Here is a 25,087-nt window from a genome sequence, read left to right on the forward strand (position 1 = left end):
TTTCCGGACTTATACACGCCCCGGTGGGATTGGCTAGGGAAAGGATCTGAGTCCTCACTCCCACTCCCTTTACCCAGAGGCCTGCCTGACCTCGAGGGCTCCCCTTCCTCCCTCCCGTGCGGCAGAGTCCTCATAACCCCGGCAAGGCTGGGCCCGGATCCCTGGGGGCTCGACCCCGTCTTGTCGTGGTCACATAGGACAGGGGCGAGGGTGTCCCCACTCCGGGGCACTCTCTTTGCATTGGATGCTTCCCTGACCCACTGATCATTATGTAGAGTTCAGAGCACGTACAATTTATTAAACAGCAACTCATAAAAAATAAGTTAACATGGGGAAGGTTAAAGGAAACAAGTCACCCGCCCTGTGGGCACAGGGACACCACAAACAGCTGCCTCTGCACGGGAAAAGAAGTTCACAGTCTGTTCCTCACACGTTCCACGTCTCTTTCCCAGGCCCTGGTCACGCCAGGGTGCTATCACAGGGTGACAATCTGTACCTCAAAGTAGCACCGTGGAGCCCCCATATTCACCACTACAATAGAATTATGACAGGTTGGGTACAAAGTTGCCTTGTGAGGCATCATTTTAAAAGTCTTGATCTGCTGAACATTCATGTCCTGTTGGATTGTATGTGGGGGGAGGGATAGCTCAGTGGTTTGAGCATTGGCCTCCTAAACCCAGCGTTGTGAGTTCAATCCTTGAGGGGGCCACTTGGGGATCTGGGGCAAAGTCCTGCTAGTGAAGGCAGGGGGCTGGACTCAATGACCTTTCAGGGTCCCTTCCAGCTCTATGAGATAGGTATATCTCCATATGTTATGTGCTATCCTTGTATGGGAAGTTATGAAGCATTGCTGTGTGTGTTACTGAAATACGTTGTGAGGTTGAGAGAAGCCCACAGCCAACCTTTCAACTGCAAGAGAGGACCAGCCAGACACAGTTAATGGCTCAGCAACACCCCTATCCCAGAGATTGTGTACAATGGAGATTGCTTGCCTGCCCAATGGGGACTGCCTGATCCCCGGGTCGCAGCAAAGATCTTTCAAACAGCTCCCCATTGAGTGCTGGGTTTCCAGGGGAGGGGCCAGATGAGCAGCCCCTGGCCACGGAGCCCGGAGCCCTCTGTGTGCCCACAGAGCTGCTGGCGTATGACGAGATGAAGGGCTCTGATCGGGGCCGGTAGCTGTAGTTCCCTCTGTGCTGCCGGCCCACGCTGGGGATGCAGAACTCGGCCCCGTCCCCAGCAGGGTCCATGTGTTGCTGCGGGTTCAGGTCTCCAGCCTTGTGCAGGAAGAACCTCACGTCTCGGCGCTGCCCCTGACACCGGATGCTGACGTCTGCCCCTGAGGCGGTGACCCCAGTGGGGCTCAGGGAGATGGAAGGTCTGGGTAAGCTGGGATCTGTGCACAGGAGACAGGCTGTGAGAGCCAGACCCAGGGACCTGGCCAGCCCCAGCCACGGACAGATCCAGAGGGCCCAATTCTACACAGGGGGAAACTGAGGCCCAGACATATTCACTTTCCTTAGTGAGCTCCCAGGAGCAGGGACTGTTTCTTCACTCTGGGTTTATGCAGCGCCTGGCACAACAGGGCCCTGATCATGGCCCTACATGCTCCCCCAACACAAGGGATCCAGCACTATTGAGGCCAGCGTTTGCAGAGGTCTCCACTAACTGTGGGGGTCTCGGTTTGTGGGCACTTGGCCTGAGATTTCCCCAAGATTTAGGACCCCCCACAAGGAAGGACACTTTTGGAAACCGCAACATGCTCCCATCACACAGAGTCTATGGCTGCGCCAGGAGCTGGGCCAGATCTCCTGGGTCCCAGCCCAGCGCCGTGTCCACCAAGCCACCGCTTCTCCTGCAGCCCCTGCCTCATTCAGCTCTGGCCGGGGCACTGCCACTGCCTGGGGCGGGGCCTGGAGCACAGAGGGGATGGGATCACGGGATTAAATAGCGACTCACGGTTCCTACAAGGGGCAGCGTTAAAGTCGCCTCCCTGCCCCGAGTCTCCAGGGGCTGCTGCTCACCCCTGGCTGGGGAACCCCCCAGTGACTCTGTCCCCTCTCCTGGGTCAGGGCTCAGGGCAGAGCCTGGCTCTGAGCGGCCCATTGGCACCGAGCCCCGTGAGGGTCTGGCTGGAGGTGGGGCTGGGAACGGGGACATCGAGCCGGGCCCCTCACCTCTCACCACCAGCTCCACGGGGTCGCTGGGGTACGACACGGCGAACGGCTCCGATCTGCTGTGATAGGAGCAGCTGTAGCTCCCGCCGTGCTCCCAATGCACGTTTCTGATGGGAAACACAGCCCCAAACCCGACCGAATCCACAGGTGGGAAATGGCATCACTCTTTATTCAGCACGAACTGCACGCCCCGGTGCTGCCCCCGACACCAGACAGTCACGGCTCCCCCCAGGGAGACCCCCCCGCTGGGGCTCAGGGAGACGCTGGGTTTGGGGTAGCTGGGCTCTGCAGTGGGAAGCAGACAGGTCGTGAGACGCAGGCCCCGTCACTCAGTCCTGGGGCCCGTCCTCACCACGTGGCCTCAGTGGTGGGTCAGACCCGGCGGCCCTGGGGACGGACTCCTGGATGCCTTTCCACAGGGGCCAGAGTTTCCTCTGAGCCCTGGGCTAACAGCATGAGTCACGGAGCAACCCCAGCCCCTGGGGGCCCAGAGCTCTGCTCCCTAGTGAGTGACAGGCCAGTCCAGTCTCCAGGGTCCATTCACTCCCTGGCTTCTCTGCTGGGAGGGCTGGGAGCCAGGACTCCTGGGTTCTCCCCCTGGATCTAGGAGGAGAGTGGAGTCTAGTGGGGAGAGCAGGGAGGATGGGGGCCAGGACTCCTGGGTTCTGTGCACAGCACCACCCCTGACTTGTAGGGGACTGTGCAAGTCTCTACTATACACTGAGGTTTATAACCTTCAGCTCCGCCAATCACCCCCTAACTGATGTGTTGCCTGGGACAGGCCCCCTGCTCTGCAGCTCCCCATGGGGGCAGGGATCCCCCCTTCCTCTGCCCCAAATCTCTAGTGGCTGCTTCTCCCCCCGCCTGGGGAACCCCCCAGTGACTCCATCCCCGCTCCCCGGCCAGGCGTCCCCTTTGCTGGGCCCAGGGCCCGCGCCACTTCCCGCAACCCCCATTGGCCTGGAGCAGCGAACCGCAGCCAGTGGGAGCCGCGATTGGCCGAACCTGCGGACGCAGCAGGTAAACAAACCAGCCCGGCCCGCCAGGGGCTTTCTCTGAACAAGCAGCGGCCCGACTTTGAGAAGCACGGCTCTAGCCTAAAGACAACCCTTGAGTCATCAGTTTACCCATAAACAAATCTAGTGTCTCCCTTCAACCATTGTATTTTCTCTACAAAAATCCCGACTCACCCTCCAGGCAAGGTTCTGATGCATAGACCCAAGCTCTGCATCAGTTCCACTGGGACTCCATCTCCTGACTGATCGTGCTGGGGGCTCTGCCTGTCTCCGGCCCTCAAGACCCTCAGCTACCACCACCACCTGGGAACCCCGACCAGTTCAAGCCTCATGCAGTGGGTGAGATCCCCCCTCTTTCTCTCTCTCTCTTTTCCTTTCTACCTTCGGTATTAACCTTTAATCATGTATGTTAGGTTGGTTTAGGCTCCTTGTGTAGTTCTCACTATTATTCAATAAATAACTTGTATGGCTAAGTTGGTTGCTTCTCTCTCTCTTGCTGAACTTTACTCTTTTGTGTTTTTAGCTTCCCCCATTCACTCTACAGTAACGCTTCTTTTACCTAAGCTAAAGATCCCTGCAGCGCCCAACATACTGTGGGGTTTGCTCATCAAGTAGGTTACGGCCAGTACAATTGTGTTGGGGGAGTGGGGATAGGGACGTGCTGAATCTGGGACGCATAAGGGTGGCAGCTTGAAAGTGCTGATTGCCCCGGTCTGCTCAGACTTGCTGTGTGTGTGTGTGTGTGTGTGTGTGTGTGTGTGTTCGTTCATCTGCTTCTGGGGTTCCTCCAGCCCCAGAACCAGATGAACACAACCGAGTCCCTGCAGGGTCACTCCATTGGAAGGGGACTAGCAGCAGGGAGAAGTAGAGCCCCGTATGAGAACACACATGACACAAGCACATTGATAGAATTACAAAACACCCACCCACACACCCAGAAGAGTAACCCGACTAAATGAGCATACCCCAAAGTAACGGGCAAATCTGGTAACACCCCCCGCATCCCGGACCCTCCCTGATGCTAATGTCCTCCCCACAGACTGATACTCATGTCCCAACGCCCAGCTAGTGAGCAGCCTGGAAAGGAAATTGGAGTTAGGGACCAGATCCCAGAGCAACTGGATACTACACTCTGGTCCCAGATCCCCCCCATGGACACACACCCTGGTCTCCTATCCTCCCCCATGGATACATGCCCTGGTCTCAGATCCCCCCCTATGGGCACATGCCCTGGCTGTCTCCAATACTCACCGAGGAAGAGGACGGTGAGGGCAGATGCCATGATGGGGGCAGTGGGGGGGCCCTCAGTGCTGCCACCAATGCCCCAGTGCCCAGCTCCACCAAGCCCTGAATGAGGCACTGAGCCAGGGGCTGCAGCCACAGGAAGCCGGCAATGGCTCATCTCTGCCTGTGTCCCTCACACCTTTGCTCTCTCATCTGCCAGCCACACCTACATCCTCGATCAAAATAGCCCCAGCAAACCATGTCCTCTTGTGCCACGGCCCACAGCCCCCGCGCTGGGCAGGGGGCTCCCCGGGGATGTGGGGTCACTGTCACCAACCCCCCCCCCCCCCCCGCCACATCGGGGCAGAGCAATAGGCCCCCTAGCCTGTCTCCCTCCCTGCTTATTGGGGGTCTCCGGGGTAAGATCAGGGGGGCTGGGAGCCAGGACTCCTGGGTTCCACCCCTGGCTCTGGGAGGGGAGTGGGGTATCTCCTTCTTCCGGGGCTTGGGAATGGCTGGCTCATGGGTGTGGGCAATTAGTAGTTTTACTAGTAGTTTTTACAGGCCAGCCGCCAGGGTCCCTGGGGGCTGAGCAAGGCGACCCAGTGCCTGGCATTCCGCGACCCAGTACTGGGTCATGATCCGAACTTGGACAACCACTGCACTAGGGCACAGGACCCATGCGATTGACACGCAGAGCAGGGCTCAATCCCTTCAGCAGGGGGTGACAGGGACACACACACACACTGTTACTCCTGGGGAAATTCTGTGCATCTGCGGACACGTAGAATTCATCTGTCCCGCATAATTTTGTTTTTCCTGCATAAAATACATTTTGCCCAAGAAATGCTGCAGTTCTGCATCTTTCCCACCAGAGGGCGCCATGGCACCAGAGCTGCCAGCAGCATGAACACAGCCCGCTGTTCTGGCGCCACAGCGGCCCCTGGGGGGAAAAAGGCGGAACTGCAGCACTTCTGGGGCAGAATGTATTTTCCGTGGGGAAATAAATTCTCTGCCTGCCCCGTGCTGCAGAATTCCCCCAGGAGCAGAAGTTCATCACAGCACCTGCCGCAGAGCCAGGTTAGGGCAGAGTGGGTCACCCAGGGCTGCTGGGGGGTCACAGACTGGGGCTCAGGAGCTAGTGGGGTGACAGCATTGAGTCTGGGGAGGGGGCAAGGGGGCTGCAGGGACACATGGGGATGGAGGATGTGGGACAGGGGCTGATGTGCCTGACTGAATGGGGGAGGCTTGAGGTCACCCAGGATCTGCATGGGGGAGGCTTCTCAGCTCCCTAACAACCCCCACACACACACACAAAAACTTCTCCCGCCCACACCCAACACCTTCCAGGTTCACTCCCAGGCTCCTTCCCTCTCCCTCAGCTCCCCCGTTACCCCTGACGCCCCCAAGCCTTTGTGCTGCTTCAATCGGGTGCAGGAAATACAGTTCTGTGGTGTAATTTAAATGAATTACTCCAAGTTCTGTGTTAATATGCCTAGTGAGGAAACTATTTTTTTTTAATTACCAGAATCTTTTTTTGCTCTGTATTGTTACAGACATCCTCGCTGACAGATCTTTTGAAATAAATGACCAAAATAATTGAAACTGGCAGGATTATATTGTGTTATTTTGACAAATAAAATTTGCAGAATTTTCAAATATTGTGTGCAGAATTTTTATTTTTTTGGTGCAGAATATTTAAATTTTTGGCGCAGAATTCCCCCAGGAGTATACAGTTCTCCAGGCTAGTGGGAAATGAATTCAGTACTGGGGATTGTGCTGGCTGGGCAGCCCCTGGGCCCAGACTCCTCTGTGTGTCCCCAGAGCAGAGGCAGCCCAGGGGAGGATTCCCCTGGGAAAGGACCCTAGTGCTGACACGGGATCGCTGGGCTCTGACCAGACGGGCAGGTCGGATTTGGTGCTATATCGGCAGTGGTAGCTCCCTGCGTCTCTCCAGCTCACGCTGTGGATGGGAAACTCAGCCACGTCCGCCTTTGGGTCCGTCACCTGCTGTGCAGCCGGGTCTCCAGCTTTATTCAGAAGGACCCTCACCGCGAATGGTCACGGCTCCCCCCGGGGCAACCTGCCCACTGGGGCGCAGGGAGATGTTGGGTTTGGGGTAGCTGGGCTCTGCAGGCACCTCCTCCACCCCCTCCTAGCCTCCCCTTCCTCAAGCGCACCGTATCCCCGCCTCTCCCAGCGCTTCCTGCCCCCCGCCACCTAACAGCTGTTTGGCGATGCTTAGGACTTTCCGGGATGGAGAGGGAGGAGCAGGGATGTGGCACTCTCAGGGCAGGAGGCGGAGAAGAGGCAGGCCGGGGTGGGAACTTGGGGGAAGGGTGTGGAATGGGGCTTGCCTGGGGTCGGAAAAGGTGGGGTGGGGACTTTGGGGAAGGGGTGGTGTAATAGGGCTCACATCCCACCCCTCTCCCTGGGGCTTGCTTGCTGCCCCCAATAAGGCTCAGAGAGGCTTCAGGGTTGTGCAACACCCATGTCTTTATTTACTTAACTTCATCCCACCACCAGTGTCCATCTATGTACAAGTTTTACAGGATTAGTTACCTCCCTTAGAGGCAGCCTTCAGCTAGGAGGCCTCCAGTTCCCTCCCTGACTGACTTCTCCCTGGCTGCCCCCCACCTTCTGGCTCCCTCCCAGCCTTTATAGCCCTTGGCTTCTCAAGCCAGCAGGTGTTGCTAATCCTCAGGCCAGCATCAGGCCTTTTCCATCAGCCCCAATCTGTTTCCCCTGATTGGAGCTGACTGGGCAGGGCTAATTAGGTGCTTTTGCACCAGCACCCTGCTACAGGTGGAATGGGAGTGGGGTGAGGGCGGTCAGGGAAGGAGCGGGGAAGGGGTGTTCAGTTTTGTACAAGTAGAAAGTTGGCAACGCTCGGAGTGAGAAAAAGTCCCCGCCCTAAAGCCAAGCCCTGACTATAACCAGACACACGGTGCAGGAGGATGATTCATACGAGGGGAAATGGAGGCACGGGCAGATTAAGTGACACCCCAGGGTGCCCTGGGAGCAGGGATTCCCCCTCCCTTGACCCCAAATCTCCAGCCTCAGGAGAACATCCCAGTTCCTTCATCTCCACTCCCCGGCCTGGCGTCCCCTCTGTTAGGCCCAGGGTCAGGGCAGAGCCTGGCTCTGAGCATCCCATCGACGCAGAGCCCCCCTGAGGGTCTGGCTGGGTGTGGGGCTGGGATTGGTGATGCCGAGCCAGGCCCCTCCCAAACCTGCTACAATGATCTGCACGATGTCACTGGGATACAACCACTTGGGCAGCTCCGATCTGGAGCGAGATCAGCAGCTGTAGATCCCTCCATCTTCCCATCTGGCACTGGGGATGGTGAATTCAACCCCGGGTGACGGCTCCCCCCAGGGCGATCACCCCGCTGGGGCTGACGAAGATGGAGGGTCCGGGCACAGGAAGCTCTGCGTTCACACACAAACAGGAGTGAGATGGGGAGACACAAACCCCTCCCCGTGTGTCTGTAACCTGCCCTTAGCGCCCAGCCCCAGGGACAGCGCTGGGGTAACAGACACCTCACTGCATCTACAGGGAACCTGTGGGCCGGGTTCTGATCTCAGCCCCCTGGGGTCAATCCGGAGTCACCCCTGACTGCACTGGGGGCAGGGCTGGGTTCTGATCTCAGCTCCCCGGCATCAGTACAAGGAGGATGAACTGAGTTTGGGGTGAAGGTTCAGGGCTCAGCTCCTCTTTTCCCCTCCCCCCTCAACATTAAAGTTTCCCCAGCCCCAGATATACTCACGTCCCGACACCCCGCTCCACCCGACCAGCCAACAGCCTGGAAAGGGAGACGGGTCGTTAGGGACCAGATCCCAGAGCGACTGGATCCTACACCCTGGTCTCAGATCCCCCCATGGGCACACACCCTGGTCTCAGATCCCCCTGTGACAAAGTGGGGGAATTTTCTTAGTGTTTAGCATGAATACTGTGTGTACCTCAGTTTCCCTGTGTGCTGCGTGTCGTATGTAACAAGGTCGTGGGAGAGGGTTTGTTGGTGCAGAAGACCAGGTGTGACCTCGCCTAGGGGCCAGAACCCCAGACAACGGCCTGGAGATGGGGAACGCGAACAACTGGTGATCTGGAGGCCCAGCCCAGCTTGGCAGCCAGCCGGTTCCAGCCAGAACAAAGGGTCGAGGAGGGAGGACCCAGGTGACCTGTTTACCTGGGACCGAAGACAAAGGATGGAGGAGGGGCTGTTGGCGCAGATGATATAGGATGATGGGCTGGAAGGAGGGGGCTGCTGGATGGGGGAAAGGAGCAGCCAGACCCCTCCTGGATTGGAGAGAGACCTAGATGTGATGTGCTGTGTTAGGGGAGGCCAGGCCTGAGGCCCTGAGAGTTTCCTGTGCTGTGTTCAGCCGCTCAATAAACCCTCCTGTTTTACGCTGGCTGAGAGTCACTCCGGTCTAGAGATCAGGGTTGCATTATTCCCTCTGGGAGTGGAGGGCCCAGGGGTCCAGAGCGAGTGGACTCCCTGAGGGGGCCCACAGCGAGAGACAGACGTGCTAAGGCTCAGAGAGGTGCTGTCAGGGTTTCCTCCCCACTCTGAACTCTCGGGTACAGATGTGGGGACCCACATAAAAGATCCCCTAAGCTTATTTCTAGCAGCTTAGGTTAAAAACTTCCCCAAGGCACAAATTCTTCCTTATCCTTGGACAGTATCGCTGCTGTTAGGGGGCTTATTCCTTCACCCTCTCACTTCCCTGGTCCTTCTCGCATGAACAGAGAGCAACAATACCCGAAGTCCAAAGGCGCAAACAATTCGATGTTTATTGGGGTGAACTTCCAGCAAGCATGATTCCAGTTTCCTTCCTCAGTGTCCCCCTTCCCAGCTCTGACACCACAGAGCCGTCCCTGTTCCCATTCCCTGTTCCCATTCCCCCCTTAGCAAAGCATGATTCCAGTTCCCCCACCCCCAGTCCCCGTTCCCATTCCCCCCCCTTACTTCCTGATTGACTGCAGACTATATAGTAAAACTTGAGTTCTGCTTAGCTATACCTTAACCAATCCTAACATATTGTAACATGGTTATTTAACCAATTATATCCCACCAACTTAATTGGTTTACACCCAGCAAAATTAATTATACCGCAGACAGAAACAATCACAGAACCGGACAGAGACCATGCAAATAAACATACAAACCAATACAGAAGCGAGGATTTCACAACTACATCTATACAGACTTAAGGGTTTTCCAGCTGTGTCTATTGAGAAGTGAGTTCTTACCAGACAGAAAACTATCAAACTAAATTTCCTTTCACATCTTTTAAGCTCTTCCCTTTCTCTGGAGGTGATAGGAATACAATCCTGTCCTGATATTCCTAACAGCCCAATAGCACCTTATTTCAATGTGACTAGTTTAGGATGTGAGGATGTGACCGTTCGCTTCCCAGCTTATGGCTGCCCCTGCTGCTTAGCCGAAGGCCTTAGCCTAAGAACCAGGCCTCAAACTGTCCCTTACACATACAAAGAGTAATTTTGACTCTTTCTTTTATACCTCTATAACTAGCTAAGTGATAAGAATACACCTAAATTCTTAAAGTATAGGCCTTTACAGACAGGCCTGAATATCTATATCCTAACAGCTGCCACCACCAAGTGAGTTAGACAAAGATTCAGAAAAAGAACCACTTGGAGTTCCTGTTTCCCCAAAATATCCCCCCAAGCCCCTTCACCCCCTTTCCTGGGGAGGCTGGAGAATAATATACCAACCAAATAGGTAACCAAGGTGAGCACAGACCAGACCCTTGGGTTTTTAGGACACTAAAAACCAATCAGGTTCTTAAAAACAGAACTTTATTATAAAGAAAAAAGTAAAAGAAGCACCTCTGTAAAATCAGGATGGAAGATAATTTTACAGGGTAGTAAGAGTTAAAACACAGAGGATTCCCCTCTAGGCAAAACTTTAAAGTTACAAAAAACAGGAATAAACCTCCTGTTAGCATAGGGAAAATTCACAAGCTAAAACAAAAGATAACCTAACGCATTTCCTTGCTATTACTTACAATTTGTAATCTTAGCTGCTTAGTTCAGGTCTGGCTTTAGGAGATGTATTTTCCCTGCCCTGATCCCTCGCTGTCCTGGAGAGAACAACAAAGAGAGACAAAACAAAAACCTCTCCCAGATTTGAAAGGATCTTCTCCCCTTATTGGTCCTTTTGGTCAGGTGCCAACCAGGTTATTTGAGCTTCTTAACCCCTTGCAGGTAAAGGGGGGATTTTATGCTACCCGTAGCTGTATGTTCATGACAGGTGCGGTTCCAGGAGGCAGAGGGCCTTAACCCCCAAGAGAGATTGTGACCCCTGAGAAGGGCTGTAGTACTGAAGGGGGAGCCAAGAGAGAGCGCGAGTCCTGTGAGTCCATGACACCCCCCCCCCATGGGCACATGCCCTGGTCTCAGATCCTCCTCCCATGGGCACACATCATGAGGATACATTTTCAGCCACATAACTATATACATGAAATTACAACCTATAACATCACTGTAACAACAATGCTCAGTGCATTATGAGCCTTCCGATGAAACCCGACATGACAAACTTTACACTAGATCCCACACAATCATATTATAAGGATGAACATGGGGGTGCAGGGTATTCCCCAGAGGTACAGAGTGTTACAGGCGGGGACTATCAGGCTCAGGGGGGCTCTTTAAGCAGGAGTTAAGGGAAACCGAGGCAATGGGGAGACGGCTGATGTCTGAGCACCCAAGGGCAGGCAGACATGGGTCAGGCCAATCTGTGGGTCCAGAGGCTGCAGGGGCCAGGATTTCAGGGGTGGGGGGGGGAGCATCTCATGCAGGAGCCAGGATGGTGGAGCTGAGGGGACTTTTCCTCCGCACACCACTGAACGGTCACAAAGCCTCGTTCAATGGAAAACAGCCCCCACACCTCCTGCAGGGGTGATTTAGAACTGCCCCGCTCTGTGTCCTAGCCCCCGCACTGCTCCCAGCAAGTGGCGATTCCCACATCGCCCCAGAGGCAGGACCTGGGGGTGGGGCCTGGGGCCCTTACGGGGAAGATACAAGCAGGGGATTAGCTGTGGGGCTCTCCCTGTGCCTACGTTGACCGGCCTGGGGTCCCTAGGAGGGAAACATCGGGGTCACAGGGTGATGCCCCCCCGATCTCTCGTACGGGCACCGCCGAGGGATCACCTCCCCTTTGCTCCCTGCACACCGTCTCACAGGGATGGATCCCCCAGCACAGCGGGGAAGGGATGACCCCATGGAGGGGATGTAAACAGCCAGCGCCAATTGGTCACGGGCATCAGACCCTTCTGCAGCTTCACCCAGAGTCAGGGTGTGAACCCCGGTGTCCTGCCCAACTGACGCCCTTCCCCAGAGGGGCTGCAACCCAGTGCTGGGCGAGGGGTTCCTGTATAACCAGCCCCCATGCCCCACCCCATCTCCCCCAGGTGTTATGCACATTCCCGGCACAGGAGGGCTCTGAGGTGCCCAGGTTGGGCTGGTTTGTGGTTCTGTGTTCATTACACTAATCTGGAGATTAACAGGAAGCAAAATAACATAAACAGCCACCTCGGCGCATCCCCTCCCCCTCCCAGTGCTGAGCCCCCCACACCGGCCCCTACATGTGGGCCTAGGTGGGGCAGGGGGACAGCAGCTCGATGAGAAGGGGCAGCCATGGGGGGAGGGCAGTGTCCCCCCTAAATCTTCCCTGGAAGCAGAGTTCTCGGGGCAGGTGCTGCAGGGGGGTGAGTCTGTTGCCCCCTGGAGGTCAGCACCCCATGGCTGCGGGGGGCTCTCACTGCAGGGTCCCCCGGCTCACATTGATCGCGGCGTACATGCTGGTCTCAGTGGGCTCAGGGGCTGGGGCCGGGCCCCCCCGCTTGGCCTGGAGTGCCTGGCTGTCCAACTCAGCGTAGGTGAGTCCGTCGGCGCCGGGGTCGGGCTCCTGGAGCTGGGAGGGGAGAGAGTCACCTGTGTGTGTGTGAATCCACCAACACCCCAACACGCACAGGGTACACACACACACACCTGGAGATCCCTTAAGACCACCCCTCTCCCACCAGCCCGACCCCCACCCCAAGCCACTGAGTGTGCCAGGAAAGGCATGGGGGGGTGAGGTGGGAGGAGGCTGCTGGGGCCCATGTGGGTCAGGGTTGGGGGTCAGGCCCCATGTGGGAACAGGGGACACTTACCAGGGTCTGTGGCTCTTTCCCTTCGTCAACAGAGGCATCTGCGGAACAGAAACACCTGCTGAGCTGCACCCCCGGCCGGCCCAGAGCAGAACCCCACACCCAGCTCCGACCCCCGCATCCATCCAGGGCGCTCAGAGCCCGGCACAGCTACCCCTCACCCTACAGCATTTGCCAGGGTCATTAGCCACATGTTACAGAGAGGAAAACTGAGGCACAGAGATGTCTGTGGGTTACAGCTGGGGCGGGGGGCTGGGATTCCGAACGCCTGTGTTCTCGCCCTGGCTCGGGAGGAGAGTGGGGTCTAGACGAGTGTGACGAACTGGGACTGTTCTTACTGTGATCTGTAAGTGCTGACAGGGGAGTGTGGCTGGGATGGTCTGCATTGGGGGATGGGAGAATGACTGAAGGGAAATACCTGAGCCTGTAACATGAGAACCCAGGAGGGGGCTGGGGCGAGGTGACACCTTTGCCCGGGAAACTGAACAAAGGCTGGGGGAGGGGTCGCTGAAGGCGGAGTCTGGGAAGCTGGCTGGGGAGGTGGCTGGAGGCAGGGAGGGCTCTGACCTCTGGAGGGGGGCTGGGGTGCCCGAGGACCCCAAGATGGACCTAACTGAGGGGTATCCTGTTGTCTGTGCCTGCAAGACCTGTCTCAGACTGTATTCCCGTCGTCTAAATAAACCTTCTGCTTTACTGGCTGGCTGAGAGTCATGGTGAATCGCAGGAAGCCGGGGTGCAGGGCCCTGAGTCCCCCCATACTCCGTGACAACTGGTGGCAGCGGTGGGATCTACTGCACCCCGTGGACGGCGCTTCCTGCAGTAAGTGACTGGGGAGCAGTAAAACGAAGGGGGATTGACGGGGACCAGGCGTGCTGAGGAGTCAGAGAGAGACGGTTATCACCCCTGGGAGTGTGTGACCAGCGAGGAGGACTTTTGCAGTAACAGGGTCCCCCGGGGGATCGCAGCGAGTGGTCCCGGGGGCGGAGGAGTCTGCAGCTCGACCCTGGCAGAGAGGTGGCGACCTCGAGAAGGGCTGGCACACTAGGGGTCTCCCTGGAAACTGTGGGGAGCGGTGGGCACACAGGCCTGTGAGTGGCCAGCAGGAAGATGTATGCCAAGCGGCTTAAGAGCGACCTGGTGGAGCTGTGCAAGCAGAGGGGGGTGCGCATTGGGAAGCTCACCAAAGAACAGCTCATTGCCCAGCTGGAGAAGGGAGATCGCGCGAATAAACTGATGCCTGTCTCTGAGGGAAGCAGCCTGGCAGATGCAGCGCAGGCCCCAGTGTCTGTCCCATCTGGGAGTGGTCAGCCGGCTGCTGAGGGCTTCCCGAGACCCCTCCTTCCTACGCCTAGGGGAAGGGTGGGGAGGAGCCCAGCAAATACCGAGGGCGCAGGGACCCCCCCGGCCAACAGGGGATCCTCCCGGCAACGCTCGCCGGCCAGCAGGGGATCCTCCCGGCTACGCGCAGCATCCGTGGAGCGGAATGGGCTGGGATGGGAGATAGAGCTAAAACTGAGAGAGCTGGAGGATCGTGAACACCAGAGACAGCATGAACAGGAGGAGAAAGAGAAACTGAGGCAGCATGAACGGGAGGAGAAAGAGAAACTGAGGCAGCATGAACGGGAGGAGAATGAGAGACAGAGGCATCATGAACTGGAGCTGGCGAGGCTGAAGGGCTGCGAGCCCCCGGCTGCGGTGAGTGAGGGGGGACCCAGGACTGCACGAAGCTTTGATAAGTGCATCCTGGCCCCACGTAAGGAGGGGGAGGACATGGATGACTTCCTGGATGCCTTTGAGACGGCCTGCGAGCTGCACCAGGTTGATCCTGCCGACAAACTCCGGGTTCTCACCCCCTTACTGGACCCCAAAGCCTTGGCCTTGTACCGCCAACTGGAAGAGGCGGAAAAAGGGGACTATGAACTATTCAAAAAGGCCCTGCTACGTGAGTTTGGGCTGACTTCTGAGATGTACCGGGAAAGGTTCCGAAGTCAGGATAAAACCCCGGAGATCTCATATCTGCAACTAGCCGTCCGCATGGAAGGATACGCCAGCAAGTGGGCTGCTGGGGCCCAGACAAAGGAGGACCTGGTTAAACTGCTGGTACTGGAGCAACTGTATGAGCGGTGCCCATCCGACCTGAGGCTGTGGTTGAGGGACAAAAAACCGGAGAACCCGCGACATGCAGGCCGGCTGGCCGATGAGTTTGTGAAGAGCCGGTCAGGGGCTGGCAGGGAGGAGTCCCAAAGGAACAGTCCCACCACAACGCAGAGCGAGAGTCACCATGGGCCATCCCAGCGGGAAAATACGGAGAAACCCCACCAAAGGGGAAGATCCAGCGTCAGGTCCATCCAACCCACTCGAGGGGACCCCTGGGACATGGTCTGCTATCACTGTGACCAAAGAGGTCACATACGGGCCCAGTGCCCCAGGCTCAGGGACAGACTGAGCAGACCAAACCCACAGAGGGTTGACTGGGTAGAGACCCAGCCGGGCGAGAGGCAGCACTCCCAGGGAAGGGGGGCTGGCAGAGTACCACCTGCTAAGGAGGGAGGAGAGCTCCAGGCCTGCTCCTCTGCGGGGCGGGATGCTCCAGACTCAGGGTTTTTGGTTTATACGGTGGGCGCGGGGCCGTCCCTCCGGAAAGAGTACCTCGTTCCCCTGGAGGTGGATGGGAGGAAGGTCGATGGATACTGGGATACGGGCGCAGAGGTGACGCTGGCCCGGCCCGAGGTGGTGGCCGCAGATCAGGTGGTGCCCAACACCTACCTGACCCTGACGGGGGTGGGCGGGACACCAGTCAAAGTGCCCGTGGCGAGGGTACGCCTGAAGTGGGGGGCCAAGGAGGGCCCCAAGGACGTGGGGGTACACCCGTATTTGCCCACTGAGGTGTTGATGGGGGGGGACCTGGAGGACTGGTCAAGCAACCCACCAAGTGCACTGGTTGTGACCCGCAGTCAGAGCCGGCGAGGGGCACTGCGCCCTGGCCTTGGGGAGGGTGCCTTGCCCGAGGCGCAGGACCCTAACCTGGTGGGGAGGGAACACCCAGGGACACGGCTCAGGGAGGCTGCGGCTTCAGACCCAGCCGGCAAGAGAGAGCAGGTGGCCATCCCTGTCCCAGCTGCTGAGTTCCAGGCCGAGGTGCAGAAAGACCCCTCCTTACGGAAGATAAGGGACCTGGCCGACCTCGGTGCGGTACAGACCATGGGGAGAGGTGGCCGGAAAAGGTTCCTGTAGGAGAAGGGGTTCCTGTACCGAGAATGGGCTCCCCCAGGGAAAATGGAGTCAGGGGGATTCAGGAGACAGCTGGTGGTACCCCAGAAGTATCGCCGCCAGCTGCTGTACCGGGCCCATGACATTCCCCTCTCAGGGCACCAGGGAACCTGGCGTACCCAGCAGAGGCTGCTACGGAGCTTTTACTGGCCTGGGGTCTTTGTTACTGTCCGGCAGTACTGCCGATCCTGTGACCCCTGTCAGAGGGGGAGGAAGGCCCGGGACAAGGGGAAAACGGCTTTAGGACCCTTGCCCAGCATAGAGGAGCCTTTCCAGAGGGTGGCCAAGGTTAAAAGGGGGGCTCTGAACCAAGAGAGCCCGAAGCACAGACCTCCAGACTGGAGCGCTGGGAGAAGACCCCAGCCCAGTTGGAACCCCAGGGGTATTGGGGTGGAAAAAGGGCACAGGCCGCATAACCCTTCCCACATGCGAACTGCAAATGCCCTCGAGCACCCCCGACCTAAGGGGGGGAGTGAAACTGGAGGGGCCTGGTGTAATTCTCACCAAGGAATGGGAAGGATGCTGGGGCATCCATGGGAACGGGGGTAGGTTCGAACTTCCCCGGGTCACTGGCTAAAGTGACCCCGCTCAGTTCGGTCTCGAAGGGGGGAGATGTGACGAACTGGGACTGTTCTTACTGTGATCTGTAAGTGCTGACAGGGGAGTGTGGCTGGGATGGTCTGCGTTGGGGGATGGGAGTCTGGGAAGCTGGCTGGTGAGGTGGCTGGAGGCAGGGAGGGCTCTGACCTCTGGAGGGGGGCTGGGGTGCCCGAGGACCCCAAGATGGACCTAACTGAGGGGTATCCTGTTGTCTGTGCCTGCAAGACCTGTCTCGGACTGTATTCCCGTCGTCTAAATAAACCTTCTGCTTTACTGGCTGGCTGAGAGTCATGGTGAATCGCAGGAAGCCGGGGGTGCAGGGCCCTGAGTCCCCCCTTACTCCGTGACAACGAGTGGTTAGAGCAGGGGGCTGGGAGCCAGGAGTGGATGGGGAACTAGAGCGGGAAGGGAGGGTGGCCCCAGGGAGCTCCTGGGAGTCCAACACTCTCAGCTGACACCAGCTACCTCTGGGGCCCTGTCATGGAGTGGGGGAGAGTCAGGGCTCAGCACCCCCCTTCCTGCGCTTCACCGTGACTCTCAGCCAGCCAGTAAAACAGAAGGTTTATTAGATGACAGGAACACAGTCCCAAGCAGAGCGTGTAGGTACAACCAGGATCTCTTAGTCAAGTCCTTCTGGGGGGAGCTAGGGAGCTTAGACCCCAGCTTGGGGTTCCCTGCGTTTTACCACCCAGCCCAAAACTGAAAGCCAGAACTCCTCCAGCAGCTCTCTCCCCCCTCCCCCCAGCTCCTCCTCTCCTTTGTTCAGTCTCCTGGGCAGAAGGTGTTATTTCTCCCAACCCCCCTCCTGGCTCAGGTAGCTTCCTTCAAGAGAAGTCCCCCATCCCCAATGCAACCCCCCTGCAACATTCCCAGGTCAAATCCACCCCACTCCCTGTTGCGTCACAGGCCCTCTCCTTAGTCCCGCCCAGCAGCATCTGTAAATCAGACCCTGCCCCATATGGGTGGAGCCCCCACAAGCCCCGCCCCTCCCCAGGGGTCCTGCCCCACCCTGGTACCCTCTTGGGTGTGCTACTCACAGATGGGGTCTTGCTGAGCCGGCACCTTTAATGCCCCCATAGGGCTGGTGCTAAAAGACAAAATCCCTTTGTAAATGTCATATCCCCCCACCAGTGGGGAGATTCCCCAATACACCGAGAGAGCCCCCCATCCTGCCTCACACTGAACCCAGTTCCCTAAACCCTCCTTGTCCCAACCACCAGACTGCACCCCACCCTGCTGTAACTACTAGACCCCACTCCCCTCCCAAGGTGGGAGAGAACCCAGGAGCCCTGTGACCCCGGCAGGCCGATCGGGAGTGGGGAGGAGCCGGGTTCCTACCTGCTCGGTCTCGGTGCGGCTCCTTTTCCTGCAGAGGGACACAAACCAGAATCCCCCATTAGCCGATCGCGATCCCCCAGTCCCAGCGCCCGGCCACTCACCCCCACAGGGCAGCAGGGATAGGGGGTCTGGGGGGGTCCCCTCTGCTGCTGAGCCTGGATCCCTGCTGCAGGGGACCAGCAGGGGGCAGCACAACACCATATCATGTGCCAGGGGGAGGGGCAGATTTCCTGTCCCCAATCCTCCCTTTTAGTTATAACGAACCTGATCCAGGCTGGTCGGTTTCTCTGTCACCCCATGTACCGGAGAAGCCCGGTGCCGGGGGCTCGTTAAACAGGGACCCCTCGCTCAGCGCTGAGATGCAGCCACCTCTGGGGCGGGACAGCTGTGTGTACAGGGATTACACATGCAACAGCGCCCCCTGCTGAGCCCCCCCCCCCCCCCGCTCCTTGGCTTTCCCAGCACAGTCCCCCATCCCAGCCCTGACCCCATCCTGCCCTGCTTAGCAGCAGGTTTAACCCTTCCCTTGCTGGGCGGGGTACTCACTGGCTCGGGTTTTTCTAAAGCAGACGAAGGCCACGAGGAGGAGGAGGATGGCGGCTGCCGCGCTCACCCCGGCAATGATGGGGCTGGTCAGACCCGGTGATTCCGATCCGCCTGGGAAACAGCAGCAGCCGTGAGTGCCGGGAGCAGCTCGTCTGTTTCTCCCCCCCCCCCCCAGCCCTTCCCAGCCCAGGCGGCGCCCAAGGGGGTGGAACACCACAGGGCGCAGGCAGCAGAAAATTCTATGGGGAGGATGTTGGGGGCCCCAGGGCATCAAGTGGGGTCAGAGCAAGATTTGGGGGATTTGTAGCACTAGGGGACAGGGCTGCAGGGGGAGGGGCTCAGTAGGGGGCGCTCTCCCCCTCAGTCAGGGCTGGCCTCATTGTCCCAGCATGGCACTAGGGGGCGCTGTCTGATCCAGCCTGGCCATCATTTCTAAGGCATTTCACCCCCTTCCTCATGGCCACACCGACTCAGGCCAACGGGCCCATCTAGCCCGGTATCCCGCCTCCCATGCTGGCTGTTCCTGGCTGCTTCGTGTGGAGCTCCAGGTTACCGCCCACCTCCCCTCATGGCCACTGATGGGCCCAGCTGCCCCCAGAGGAAGCCTCCGGCTGCCCCGTTAGCAGCGCGTTTGTGTCTGAGCAGAAGGTTTCTCTCCCCTCCCAAATCCGTCGGTGCGGGGGAGTCACTGTCCCTGAGAACAGCCTCTGTTCCTCCCCCTGGGCAACCACTGGGGGAAGCTGCCCCATAATCTGTGACTCAATAGATTCCCCCCCAGCCCCAGTACCTGGCCCCACCCTGTCCGGCGCCGCTCCAGGCTGGGTCGGGTCAATTTCCCCTGCGAGAACAGAACCCGCGTCTGTCGGGAGAGGGGCTGAAACACCGACTCAGAGATCTCCCCCCACCCTCTGCGACCAGTGGTGGATCAGCCACTGGGCCTATAGAGCCCCAGTCACCGGGCAAGCAGGACGGGAGAAGCGGGTGGGGGGGCAGGGGACGCCTTAGCACTTCCGCTGTGGCCCCACCTGCCGCGGCCTCAGGGCTGGGGGACTCTCACTGCCCGCTCCGCCCCAGGCCCGGGGCGTGGGGACAGAGCTTCTCCGGTCTTGGGGCCGCAGTAGCGGGGGGGGGGGGCCATAAAGTAGCAAATAGGTTGCGGGGCTGCAGTGGGGGGATGGAATGGGGTGGGGCCATGGGTGGAATAGGGGCGGGGCCCCGGGGAAGGGGCAGAAAGGAGTGGGGCTGTGGGTGGGGCCGCAGGCGGAGGAGGCGGAAGAGGAGAGGGACCACAGGTGGGAGGGATCCCCCTTGCTCGGGCCCAGGGCCCCAAGAAACCTTAATCCACCTCTGCCCATGACTCAGCATCGATCGTTACTGTCAGTCCCGGGGAGGGGGGTTGTGCCTGGGGATGGTGCCGGCTGGGCAGCCCCTGGGCCCTAACTCCTCTGTGCATCCCCAGTGTGGGGGCAGCCAGGGGAGTATCCCCTGGGAAAGCCCCCCCCCATTCTGCAGCTCCCCCTGGGGGCAGGGATCCCCCCTCCCTCAGCCCTGAACCTCCAGGAGCTGCTTCTCCCCCCTGGCTGGGGAATCCCCCAGTGACACTGTCCCCACTCCCTGTCCAGGCGAGTCCTAGGGCTCTGGGCAGACCCTGGCTCTGAGCATCTCATCAGGGTACCGACCTTCTGAGGGTCCGGCTGGGAGCGGGGACATGGAGCCGGGCCCCTCACCTGCTCTCACCAGCTGCACGGGGTCGCTGGGCTGCAAGGAGACGAAGGGCTCTGATCGGGGCCGGTAGCTGCAGCTGTAGCTCCCTCCGTGCTGCCGGCCCACGGTGGGGATGCGGAACTCGGCCCCGTCCCCAGCAGGGTCCACTTGTTGCTGCGGGTTCAGGTCTCCAGCCTTGTGCAGGAAAAACCTCACGTCCCGGCGCTGCCCCTGACACCGGATGGTGGCGTCTGCCCCTGGGGCCGTGACCCCGGTGGGGCTCAGAGAGATGGAGGGTCTGGGTAAGCTGGGATCTGCACACAGGAGACAGGCTGTGAGAGCCAGACCCGGGCATCCACCTAGCCCCGGCCTCCAGCTGCAGAAGAGAAGAGTGAGGGGGATTTGATAACAGCCTTCAACTCCCTGAAGGGGGGTTCCAAAGAGTATGGAGCTCGGCTGTTCTCAGTGGGGGCAAATGACAGAACAAGGGACAACGGTCTCAAGTTGCAGTGGGGGAGGTCTGGGTTGGATATTAGGAAACACTATTTCACTAGGAGGGTGGTGAAGCACTGGAATGGGTTCCCTAGGGAGGTGGTGGAATCTCCATCCTTAGCGGTTTTTAAGGCCCGGCTTGACAAAGCCCTGGCTGGGATGATTTAGTTGGGCTGGTCCTGCTTTGAGCAGGGGGATGGAGTCAGGGCCGGTGCAAGGAAGTTTCGCGCCCTAGGCGAAACTTCCACCTTGTGCCCCTCCCCCAGCCCTGCCGCAGCTCCCCACCACCCCCTGCCCTGAGGTGCCCCCCCACGGCAGCTCCCCCCCCCCCTGCCCTGAGGCACGCCCCCCGCAACAGCTCCCCCCCGGGAAGCTGTGCGGCAGCTCCCCACCCCAGCTCACCTCTGCTCCGCCTCCTCCCCGAGCACGCCGCCCCCGCTCTAATTCTCCTCCCCTCCCAGGCTTGCGGCGCCAAACAGCTGATTGGCACTGCAAGCCTGGGAGGCGGGAGAAGTGGAGCGGTGACTGCGCGCTCGGGGAGGGGGCGTAGGAACGCTGTAAAAAAAATTGGGGGCACCGCTTTTTGGCTCCCCCAAATCTTGGCGCCCTAGGCAACCGCCTAGTTCGCCTTAATGGTAGCACCGGCCCTGGATGGAGTAGAACCTCCTGAGGTCTCTTCCAACCCTAATCTTCTATGATTCCCCGCCCAGCCCCAGGCATGGGCAGATCCAGGGAGCCCCTGGCAGAGATTCTCTCCCAGATCCCGGAGTCCCCCTGATGGAGAATCCCGGCCCTGTGAGCTGGGCTCTCAGCCCCACAGACACGGAGCCGTGGCTGATAGTTCTTGGAGTCCTCCTATGCTGTTGTGGCCCCTGCCTCATTCACTGTGTCCGCCCTCCCCGCCCCCCCGAGTACAGAGTGACTCACGGGCTGGTCTGTGGTGCCCGACACTGCAGGGCCTGAGCCCCACACAGCCTGGCTGGGGAACCCCCCAGTGACTCCGTCCCCGCTCCCCGGCTGTGCGTCCCCTCTGCTGGGTCAGAGCTCAGGGCAGAGCCTGGCTCTGAGCGTCCCATTGGCACCAAGCCTCCGTGAGGGTCTGGCTGGGGGTGGGGCTGGGAACAGGGACGCCGAGCCGGGCCCCTCACCTCTCACCACCAGCTCCACGGGGTCGCTGGGGTCTGACACGGCGAACGGCTCCGATCTGCTGTGATAGGAGCAGCTGTAGCTCCCACCATCCTCCCGGCGCACGTGGCTGATGGGAAACACAGCCCCAAACCCGTCCGAATCCACAGTTTGGAAATGGCGTCGCTCTTTATTCAGCACGAACCGCACGCCCCGGTGCTGCCCCCGACACCAGATGGTCGCAGCTCCCCCCAGGGAGACCCCCCCCCGCTGGGGCTGAGGGAGATGGAGGGTTTGAGGTAGCTGGGCTCTGCAGTGGGAGGGAGACAGGCCGTGAGATGCAGGCCCGTCACTCAGCAGAGGGGCAGAGATCCAGGGCACCAAGGAACCATGGGGCTGAGATATCCCCCCTCCACCCAACCCTCACTGGTTGGGCTGGACATCCCATCTCCTGGGCACCAGGGCTCACGGAGACCCCCTGGGGGTCTGGCTGGGTGTGTCGCTGGGAGCTGAGATGCCGGACTGGGCTCCTCACCTGCTACAATGATCTGCACAGGGTCGCTGGGCTCCGAGTAGGCAGCTGGTCCTGTTCTGTGGCTATAACGACAGGTGTAGCTGCCACCGTGTTCCCGTCTGGCGCTGGTGATGGGAAATTCAGCCACATAACCAACAGGGTCTCTGTAAGTCAGATAGTTCCCATCTCCAGCCTTGTAGAGGTGGATCCTCATGCCCGGGCATTGAAGCCAACACCAGATGGTGACCTTTCCCCCCACGGGGATCACCCCACCAGGGCTGACGGAGATGGAGGGTTTGGGGAGGGACCCCTCTGGATGCACAAACAAACAGGCAGTAAGTGGGGGTGACACAAACCGCGTCCGTCTGACTCAATCCTCTGCCCATCTGTGGCTCCAGCATTTTACCCCCCGCCCGTCCCTGGAGTGCAGGCCCGGCCCCGCGGCTCACAGCTGGGGAGAGATGCAGGAGGGGAAAGGAGATTTCCAATCTCGGATTCCTTTAGTTATCCAGGGTCAATTCAGCCCTGCCCCCAGTGCACTCAGGGGTGACTCTGGATTGGGCCTGGGGAACTGAGATCAGAACCCAGCCCTGCCCCCATCACAGTCAGGTGGTGAATTGGGATCTACGCTGTGGGGTTCCTGGTCCAAATTTAGGTCATTTGAGCAAGCGGCTCCCAGGACAGGACCCCCAAGAAAACATGTTTACAAAATCCCCCAAATGTTCTAACAGGTTCCCATCCCTGTAATGAGTGGGGCGAGATCTCAGTCCCCACCTCTGGGTGTGGGAGGGAGAATGTGTCTGACAGGATCATCCCTCTGGGCCACTGGCACCCCTCACCCTCCTCCCACATCCCTCCTTAATGGGGAAATTCCCCCAGCTACCCCATTCCCTACAGATACTCACGTCCCAACACCCTGCTCTGCCCGGCCAGCCAGCAGCCTGGAGAGGAGACAGCTCGTTAGAGACCAGATCCCAGAGCAACTGGATCCTACACCCTGGTCTCAGATCTCCCCCCCCAGCAAACCACATCTCCTCACGCAGTTGTCTGGATTCCAGTTCAGGTGACATGATCACATATCACTGTAAGACTTCATTACCCACTTGCTGGCACACAGGTTTACAGGAAGACTTACAAGTAAAACAGAGCCATCTACAGTCAATTGTCCTGGTTAATGGAAGTCATTAAGATTCCAAACCACCATTAATGGCCCACACTTTGCATAATTACAATAGGCCCTCAGAGTTATATTTCATATTTCTAGTTTCAGATACAAGAGGGGTACATTTATACAAATAGGATGACCACACTCAGTAGATTATAAGCTTTGTAATGATACCTTACAAGAGACCTTTTGCATGAAGCATATTCCAGTTACATTATATTCACACTCATCAGCATATTTTTATAAAATCATATAGAGTGCAACATCACAGGGGGAGCCAACCAGCCCCACAGAAAGGGGAGAGGACTGTGAAGTTGCAGTCCATATGTTTTATGGAAATATGCTAATGAGTGTAAATATAATGTAATTGGAATGTGCTTTATGCAAAAGGTTTTTTGTAAGGTATCATTACAAAGCTTATAATCTCCTGAGTTTGTTCATCCTATTTGTATGAATGTATCATACTTGTATCTAAAACTAGGACTATGTAGCATAACTTTGAGGTTCTATTGTAATTATGCAAAGTGTGGGCCATTACTGGTGGTTTAGAATCTTGATGGCTTCCATTGACGAGAACAATTGGTTGTAAATGGCTTTGTTTACTTGTAAGCCTTCCTGTGTACCTGTGCCAGATAGTGGGTAAGGAAGTCTGCCAGGACATGTGAACATGTCACATGATACTGGAATCCATCTTAAACCTGGTGCTTTTCCGTTTAGAAGGAGGGGTGGGAACCCAGAGAGAGACAAAGGATTCCCACCTTGTGCCAAAGCTATAAAAGGGGGTGGAACAGAACAAAGGGGGCTGATAGTTATGAGAAATCCCCAAGTTACCACCTGAGCTGGAACTAACAAGGGCTGTACCAGGGAAAGGATTGGGCCCAGACTAGGAAGGAGTCTAGTCTGTGAAAGAAGCTTATTGGAACATCTCTGAGGCTGAGATTTATCTGTATTCACTTTTTTAATGTATTAACTTACTTTGTTCTGTCTGTTATTACTTGGAATCACTTAAATCCTACTTTTTATACTTAATAAACTCAGTTTTCTTTATTAATTAACCCAGAGTAAGTGATTAATACCTGGGGGAGCAAACAGCTGTGCATATTTCTCTATCAGTGTTATAGAGGGCAGACAATTTATGAGTTTACCCTGTATAAGCTTTATACAGAGTAAAATGGATTTATTTGGAGTTTGGATCCCATTGGGAGCTGGGTGTCTGGGTGCTGGAGATAGGAAACCTGCTGAGCAGTTTTTGGTTAAAGTCTGCAGCTTTGGGGGCGTGGACCAGACCTGGGTCTGTGTTTGCACCTGGCTAGTGTGTCTGACTCAACAAGGCAGGGTTCTGGAATCACAAGCTGGCAGGAAAAACGGGCTCAGAGGCAAATTCAGCACATCAGGTGACAGTCCCAAGGGGGTCTCTGTGACCGAACCTGTCACAGGGACAAGATCACCGGGACAGAGCTCAAGAGAAACTGCCCCCCCCAGCAGATGCCCCAGCTCTGGCTCCCCAGCTCCCTCACAGCCAGCACCATCTGCCCTTCCCCCCTCAGACACCCCCAACAATCCTATCTCCCCCCAGCTCTGACCTTTTGGGGGGAATCCTGTCTGCCCTCAAACTCCTGTCCCTCATCCCAGCCCCCTCAAACCTCCTCCCGACACCCCCAACCTACTTCCCCCAAACTCCCAGTGCCCCTGATCCAGCTCCCCCCAAACACCCACCATGGGGGGGCCCAGA

At 58.0% G+C, this 25,087-nt stretch overlaps 1 pseudogene; it reads right to left on the reverse strand.

The window, feature by feature from the left end:
* Positions 1-352: 352 nt before the first annotated feature.
* Positions 353-25,087, reverse strand: part of LOC135893071 (immunoglobulin superfamily member 1-like) — a 28,686-nt pseudogene continuing 3,951 nt past the window's right edge.

Source organism: Emys orbicularis, chromosome 21 (assembly GCF_028017835.1).
Source record: "Emys orbicularis isolate rEmyOrb1 chromosome 21, rEmyOrb1.hap1, whole genome shotgun sequence".
In the NCBI taxonomy this organism is placed as follows: domain Eukaryota; kingdom Metazoa; phylum Chordata; order Testudines; family Emydidae; genus Emys; species Emys orbicularis.